Here is an 8865-nt window from a genome sequence, read left to right on the forward strand (position 1 = left end):
GAGCCTCTCCTCCCTGGTGGCAGAGTGACGGAGCCTCTCCTCCCTGGTGGCAGAGTGACGGAGCCTCTCCTCCCTGGTGGCAGAGTGATGGAGGCTCTCCTCCCTGGTGGCAGAGTGACGGAGCCTCTTCTTCCTGAAAGCTGTCTTCAGCTGCTTCAGCTCAGGCTTCCTCTGAAGCTCCTCACTGAGTCCCTCTGTGATGTGGAGCTCAGTGTAGATCCTGTTGAGGAGGCTTCCGCCTCCTGCTTCATCACTTCCTTCAGTCACACGTTCACATCTCCTCCTCACACTCTCCTTGTGTTCTTCTAGAAGCTGCTGCAGACCCACACCTGCTCACAGACAACAACAACAATCAGACTGCACACACACAACAAGCTTTCATGTCTCTACAACACAACAACCAGTCCAGTGAAGACAGACCAGTCCCTCCGCAGACACATGTCCACTCTTACTTAGTGCAGTGGTGCTTCTGGATCTTTCTGCACACTGAGGACAGCAGGAGGCTCCTGATGAACAATTCTGGTCCCTGTGTGAGCTGCTGCACTGTCTGCAGACCCGGTGTCCACAGCTCCACCAGACTGGATCCTTCAGGACGTCCTGACAGAAAGGACAGCAGGAAAGCTGCTGCCCCTTACACACATCAGTCCTCTTCTTCTCTCTGTGGACACCAAGCAACATTTACTCTGAGCAACACAACACACAGGTCCAGCTTCAACTCTCACACTGCTTTACAATCCTGGAGCTGAATCTGAAAGGGAGCTCAACATCTCTCACTCTGGTTTGGAGGAAATCAAAGGAAACTGAGAGTTTCTTACTTTGTGTCTGAAGGTCCAGGTTCAGCACTGAAGTATAGTGGTTTGTCTTTGGACCGGTCACTCTTCAGAGACAACCTGCTGGGTCCTGAAGACTCCGCTGTGTGTCTGCACACACACACACACACACACACACACACACACACACACACACACACACACACACACACACACACACAGCAAAGAGTCTGTCATAGTAGATCAGACCCACAGATGAACTTTTCTTCCATGTTTTATGACCTGCAGATCCAGCAGTGCACAGTTGTAAATGCTGAACCTCTCCCTTTCAACATGCAGATAAAGTGTGAACAGTTTCAACCTTTGATGGTTTTGTGTCTGTTTCCCTGCTAACAGTGAACTTTCACCCTGCTGTGTCACAAAGGACTGACTTTATTGTTTTATTTCAACAGATGTGTCTCAATAACTGATCAACCAGTCTCTGTGGTTCCAGCAGGTCTTGTCTTCAGTCGTCTCTCTGCACCACAGAACACCACTCAGAGCAGCAGTGGCTGATGGGAGAGCAGCTGTTAGGTTCCAGACCAGCCTCACCAAACACTCCTGGTTCATGTTCTTGTTGTCATCAGCTGACAGACAGTGTGGGTTTTAGCTCTGGAGTCAGTGAACAAGGATAGGGGGGAGTATCGACCCCACCCTGACCTCCAGCTGTGGCTCCAGGGCAGCATTAGAGCCAGGTGGTGTGTGTTCATGGAGGGAGAAGGGAGCAGGAAACACTGTCACAGTCTGAGAGGATTCAGAGAAACTGAGACGTTAGAAAGAAGAAGAATCAAGAGAGACTCAAAAAATGTTCATTTACATTTATTCTAAAAATGAACTGAGTTAAAATAAACTACATCTGATCACTCTGCAACATCACCTCAAGACTGTGGTGAGGAGGCCACGTTTTAGGGTCTGTTTACACCACAACAGGGCTCAAACATGTTCTAAATGTAACTTTTGAAGAACAGCTCTCACTGTGGAACGTTTTGAAAACAGGCTTTCTTCATCATTATTTCAACAAGTGAAAATAAGACTTTCTGGAAACGCTCTGATTCTCTCTGCTTGTAAACGGAGGAAACTCTGCTACTGGTCCTGAACTCCACGCTCACAGTAAATAGTAGTTCTGCTCAAGTTCAGTAGATCAACAAGAACAATGCTTTCCTCCAGAGAGTCATGATTCCCAGTCCAGACTCTCCTGGTCCTGGTCTCGGTCCAGATTCTGCTGGACTTGATAGTTTTCCAGTTGATAGTTGGTATAATAACATTCCAGCTTGGTGGTCTGCTCATACAAATGTCCGTGTTCTGTCTCTGTGAATTTACTATCTGAGAAAATCCCTCAGGAGCAGAACGTGGGTCGTGATGGATGTTAATGAAACTTGGCTGACTGACTCATTTGCCCCTGTAAAATAATTTTTGAAAAACTAAGTTTCTAACCCACAATCGTGGGTCAAAATGTAGGCGAGGTGTCCTGGGGTGGGTGTGGCTGGGGGCCCTGGGCCCTGCTGCCTGGGGGCTGTCCCCTTCCATTAGGGTGGGGGGGTCGGCCTGGCTGGGGGGGCCGGTTGGCTCGGGCGTGCTGCCGCAGCCTGGGTCGGTGCATTCCCTGGGGTCTGGTTGCTGCCCCGGAATCCAGGGCATTGGGGTGGGTGGTTGTGGTGGTGGGGGACAGGGGGGCGGGGTGGATGGGTGGGGGGGGTGGGGGGTGGACGGGGGAATGGGGTGGATAGGGGGGTAGATAGGGGGGTGGTGGTGGGCTGTGGGGGTTAGGGGGTTGTGGAAGGTGGGTGTGTGTGTACGTGCATGTGTATATGTGTGTGGGTGTGTATGTGTGAGTATGTATGTATGTATGTTTTTGTATGAGTGGGTATGTATGTATGTGTATGTGAGGGTGTGGGTGTGTATCTGGATATGTATGTATATGTGTTTGACTGTGTATGTGTAAGTGTGTATGTATGTGTGGGCATGTTTCTGTGAGCATGTATGTATGTGTGTGTGGGTGTGTATCTGTAAGTATGTATGTATGTCTGTATGTGTGGGTGTATATGTGTGGGCGATTGGAGGTGTGTATGTGAGGAGAGAGTGTGGTGCCCTGTGGGGGGGGGCCCCCGGTGGACCTGGGGGCGGTGGGCCCTGGGTCTGGGTCCTTCTGCTGCCCCCTGTCTGTCCTCACCTCCACTCCTCCTGATGCATGATGGGTGTGTGCTTCTTGGGTCGGTGGCTCTCTGGCTATGGTCGCTGTCCGCCCTGGTCCTGGGGGGGGGGGGGGGGGGGGGGGGGGGGGTGTCGCTCCTGGCCCTGTCCTTCATCGGGGGGCTCCTGGGTGACAGGGGTGCTGCGGCATCCCTGGACCCCCCTCTCCCCCCGCTCTCATGCACACACACGTAGGGCTTTGGGAGGCGGGTTGATCGGTTGGGTGTAGTGAGGTGGAGGGTGGAGGGGGGGTGGAGGGGGCCGTCTAAGTGGCCCCAATCACTGCATGCTTCAGTGGCTCGCCTCTCAGTCTTAATTGCACTTAGTCATCTAACACGACCAAATACATACAAACACACATCGGGGGGTCTTGGCGCGCGGTGTCGGGGGGGGGGGGTGTTCAGGTAGATGGGACTGCCGTTGGCCTCACTCGCGGCACGGTGTGGTTACTGGACCTCAATTTTAATCGCAAACAACATATAACTCCATCAACACTCACGAGCCGGGGGGGGGGGGGGGGGGGGGGGGGGGGGGGGTAATGGGTAATGGGTCTTCTGCGCCCTGTTCCAGATTCTTCTGGTAGGGGGCTGGGGGGGGGGGGGCTGTTGTTTTCCCCACAGGTCTGGGGTTTGGACTGGCTGTCTCTGCCCCATTTCTGAACCGGAGCGGGGGCGTCTGCCTGGGGGGGCGGCTGGATCGGGCTCTGTGATGACGCCGGCTGTCTGGGCTCTGAGGGGCTCTCTGGCCTGCTTCTGGGTTCTAGGGTTCAGAGGTCATTATAGCACTGATCAATACACCATCACTATCACATCATATTGCATGATCACGCTGATCTTTAACGCCGATCTTTAATCACTCTTCACATACTCGGTTACCTTGTCTTCTTGTGGTGGTTAGAATAATGGTGATCTGTAGTAGCCCTCTCTTGATGCACGCCCCGAGTTTACTACTAGTTACTACTAGCTATATTCTCAAAAAAAAAAAAAAAAAAAAATATATATATATATATATATATATATATATATATATATATGGTACTGTCAGTTTTGTGTTGGTTGTCAGCTCGGTTTTGGTGTTGTCTAGATGGGGGTTGGGATTGTTCTTGGTTGCGTGTGGTGTGTCGACAACACTGTTTTGCATTGTACATAGGTTGTGCCCCCCACCACCCCCCCCCCCTCCCCCTCTCTTTATCTCTCTCTCTTTCTGTCTCTCGCTCTCTGAGTGTTTCCGTCCCGGTCCTGTCCTCAGCCATGCCGGATGCCAGCTTTAAATAAAGGCAGCAGCAGGAGGAGATTCAGTCTCGTCCTGCTGCTAACATTAAAATGTGTTCGGACAGTAAAAGGCTGCTATCATACAATATTGCACGCCCAGCTGCTGAACAGGACAAGGGGAAAGAAAAAAAAATGTAGGCGTGACTGAAACCAGGAAATGTCAGACATTGAAGTCTGTAGTAGAATAATATTTGCAAACCCAGTCGATGAAGTGGTGCTAAATATTCTCCTGTTTGGATTTAAACTGATTTAGTGTGGAACTTTGTCCTACATGTTCATAAAGGTGAAAATCTGAGAGCTTCCCATGACTAGAGGCTCCATCTGTAGAAAATGACTCTTACTAATCATGACACTGCAGAAACATTTCTAGTCCAATTCTACCCAATACCAAAATGTTTTGGCCTTCGTAGGAATCAGTATGATGTTTTCAGAGTTATTCGATGGTAAAAACATTTGCAATTCATTTATTTCATGTCATCAGCAGCCATGGCGTCTGGCACTCAGGATGTAAAGTTAAACTTCTGTTGTTCTAATGTTTCACTGATGTCCTCTTCAGGATGTCTTCTTCTGCTACGTAGTCTGATTGTTCCAGAGATATCACTCAACACCTGCAAAGGCTCAATCTGTCCCCTGGAAAAGACGAACCCCAGGAACCTGAAGGTGAAGCAGGACTGATCATCTCTAGAAGTCTCACACGGAGTCCTACTGTGACTCTGAACAGGCTCTCAGGTCCACACTCAGTGTTTGAAGATGTTTAGCTTTGCTCCTCCTGTTGGAGCAGGACTTCAGAACACTGAACATGTGACCGTTCCAACAGAAGAGGAATCCCCCGTCACAGCAGAGCTGCAGGTTGGGCTGAGGGGGGCGCTGCTCTCTGGACCACACAGTGTCGTCCTTCAGCTCAGCTGTAGCAGAGTGACAGGGCTGGATGGACTCTCTCTGGAGCTCATTACTACATGTAGACAGTAGATCTAGTTTAGAACTTCTCATGTGGAGTTCAGGACGACAGAATCTTATAGAAATGGAACAATGACTCAGAAACTTCTAGATGAAATCAAAGCAATGTTTGTAGATTTCAGAGCAGGACTGAGCATCAAAACAATCTGAGGACTTCAAAACCCAACAGTTCACTCAGATTACACCATGTCAGTCAGTGTCAGTCAGGATACTGCAGGGCCAAACTTCACACCTCAGCTCAGCTGAACATGTCAGATTTCTCCAATCAAACCTCAAATGGAGGTATTTTCATTAAAAATTCATTATTATTGTCTCAGATCAAGAGATTGATATAGAACAGAAAACTGACTTACAGTTTTTCCTCCATTGGTTTGGCTCATTTCTGGAAACTGAAATTACATTTTCAGAACTCGAAGATCATTTGGCAAAATGGTCCCACAGTTCAGCTCAACACCATAGTTCACTTGCAAAAGCTCTTCTCTCTCCCAAAACTGTTCTCTCATGTTTCAAAGCTTCATTTCTTTCCCATACAAACAGTCAGAGCCTCCAAAATGTGAAGATCCTTCTCAACAGCTTCGGCTCATTCCTCAAAACAGACCGGACGTTCTCAGTTCTCTTGGTTCTCTTGTCAAAAACAACCTGGACGGTTCAGCAGAACCACGGTTCACCTGTCAGAGATCAGATCTCTTCCAAAACAGTTCACTCAGGTGGAAAAACTACATTTCTTTCTCAAACAAATGGTCAGTGTCCTCAAAATGCTTTGTCCTTTTGACATTGTGTGAGCACTTACAGTCAGAATGTCTAGATGTATTGTCATTAAGGGCAAATGACCACTGAAATATCCTCATTTACCTTTCTGTCTGAGCCCAGTCCTTCATTCATAGTAGTTACGGTGTAGTTTTTTATTTTCTTCTTGGGTTTTTAGCTAACAGAAAATATTGTGTATAAGAAAATGAAGACAAAAAGCATTTTTCAGTAAGAAAAACCTTCAAGTTCTGATTCACACATCGCTCTCATACCTCCAAGGAAACTGTTAGAATTTTTATTCACACACAAAGTAACTTCCATCCATCGGAGTTCAATATGCTGTAAATAAAAGCAAATAAAAAGAAGAAGAAGAAGAAAAAAAAAAAGAAAATTGTATGTAGCCCAATGTCCTGTAAATGAAGCTGGAGTCTGGTCTTCATGGTATTGAAGTGTGTTTTTGACAAATTTTGACAGTTGAACAGATGATTTTGCAGGTGGTGACTGATACAATGAAATGATGCCGATATGTTTTGGAGAGAACAACCATGAGACTGAGAATCAATCAATCAGTTGAGATCGACATGACCTATTCACTTGGGAATTGTGCCAAATCTATCCTACTGTGCTGAATCGTTTTCAACGATTTTCTGAGACATTGAGACATGTACTGTGACATTTCCAGTGTGATGACATGAATGAGAAACACCGTTCTGTTGTGAGCAGTTACAGGGTAGTTTGGAGATTGTCCATGTTGTTTTGAAAATGTAACTTCGGTTTCAAGAAATGAGCCAAACCACTGGAGGAAAACGGTAACAATGGGAGTATTGGACATTCGTATAGACAGACCACCAAGCTGGACTGTTATTACTGAGAATTGTAATGAGAAAACTCTAACAGCTCTTTAGCTACACCGTTCTGTTGTGAGTTGTCTCTGCTCTCACTGTGTTGTCTCATGTGTCCCTCAGCATGTCTCTCTGCTCTCACTGTGTTGTCTTCATGTTCTCCCTCAGCGTTCCTCCTCTCAACATGTCTCTTGTGTGGATTGTGCTGGTGGACTCTGCAGGAGCAGCTGCCGTCTCTTACCTTTCCACAGACTCTGGTCTGTCCTCCTCTTTGTCCACGCCACTCATCTTCAGTCAGCTGAGACAGAATCAGGACAAACCTGTCCAACAGTCACACACAGCGTTTCTCTTGACGTCCACGGAGACAAAACTCAGTCCCACTTTGACGTTAGAAGATAGAAGTCGTCCAGACCCTCGGTGGTTCTCCTTCTCTGGCTGTCAGCTGGACTCTGGACTTGCCGGTTTCCTGGTTGGACTCTTGGACCTGGATGACCTGAGCTCAGCTGCTCCTCCTCCTTTATGATCTGAAATCACAGCCTCACATTCCAGGAAGTGTGTGACACACACCAGCTCCCCAAACGACCAGAGCCCGTCCCACCACTCTGCTCTGACCTCCGCTGGAACAACAGGAAGGCTCCTCTGAGTCTGGTTTCCAACACCCCAGGTTCACATTTCCATCTGATGGAGATCTCAGAGGATCACTGATCACCAGAGGGTCTCACCAGTCCTCCCTGAAGGTCATACAGTGTAACGAGTGCCACTGCCTTGCATGGTTCAGGGAAGGCAGGAAGGTGGCCCCTGGCTCCAGCCTACCAGACAGACATGGTCCAGAGCTGCAGGGCTGAGGGACCAGGACCCCACCCAGACCCAGAGGGAGACCACCACACCCCAGGAGAGGAGTGTGGAGGACTCCACCCTGCCAGTATTCAACTGGAGCTCCAGGGCCACAACCCAGAGCTGTCCCCACTAGACCACCACCAGGACCAGACCCCACCGATCCAGCTGTACCTGGAGGAGGCGCCCACCCTAAAGCCCCCAGCAGCACCACGACGGAGCAGGAGCTCCTCCTTCTTCAACTCTGACAAGAACTTTGACTTTACTGAGAGGAGGAGAAAAGTTTCATTCATGACTTGTTGAGTTGAAGGCTGATCAGGTTTTATGATGGAGCTTCACAGTAATCTGTCAGGTCCAAAGTCTGATCAGAGAACAGTCTGGGCTTCAGGCAGTAAACACACAGAGAACTACTGGACTGAGTTCCTGGAGGTTTCCATGCTGCCTGTGTCCTCCACCCGCCTGACATTTACAGAGAACTGAGCTTCAGCAGCAGAGTTCCTCCATAGGACCAGTCTGGGCTTTCTGGAAACGGACTCTTTCCCGCAGGAATCAGCTGACAGCACCGACTGAAAAGGCTGAACAGCCACTGGGAAACACACCAGCAAAACAACAACAAACAACACTGATAAACAATCCTCCGTCCTGATGGGGAATCTAACCACAGCCTCCTGAAAGTCAGGATTCTACCTCTGAATTAGCAGCTAGCAGCTTTAAAACATGGATTTTTACAAGGCTTCAGTTTAATCTGTTCAGTAAAACTTTGGGCTGAATGAAATTTTCCCTCCATTGAAGGGAAACCAGCTGCCGTGAGGAGAAAGAGAGGGGCGGGGCTTCTTTCAACCCAGGAGCTTCTCTTTCCCTCTGACCGGCTGGAACAGACCATCTGTCTATGTGAACCATAAAGATGTGACTCTGATCCATGTGGAAGTTGTTGAAATTCCTTCTCCTTGTCTTCTCTGCCATGATTGAGAGTAAACTCCAGCGATCAGCAGCTTATTGAGATCAGATCTTCCTGAGGTACTGTGACCCTTCATGGTAGGACGAGTGTGTGTCGAGGGTGGTATTGGGTGAATCCACCTGCACAGCCTTCCAGCTGGACTGGATTCATAAAGGGAAGAGCTGCATGGTTTATAAGCCAGATGATGTTTCTGCTTTTGGTGCTGGTAGACTTTTAGTGTGGATCCTCCACAGTGTGTGATCAACGAGGCCCCTGGC

At 48.7% G+C, this 8865-nt stretch overlaps 1 pseudogene; it reads right to left on the reverse strand.

Annotated features, from left to right (window-relative positions):
- The window catches only part of LOC115383909 (NLR family CARD domain-containing protein 3-like), a 39289-nt pseudogene extending 32287 nt beyond the window's left edge, over positions 1-7002 (reverse strand).
- Positions 7003-8865: the final 1863 nt, after the last annotated feature.

This window comes from Salarias fasciatus (genome assembly GCF_902148845.1).
Source record: "Salarias fasciatus chromosome 23 unlocalized genomic scaffold, fSalaFa1.1 super_scaffold_20, whole genome shotgun sequence".
Taxonomy (NCBI): Eukaryota; Metazoa; Chordata; class Actinopteri; order Blenniiformes; family Blenniidae; genus Salarias; species Salarias fasciatus.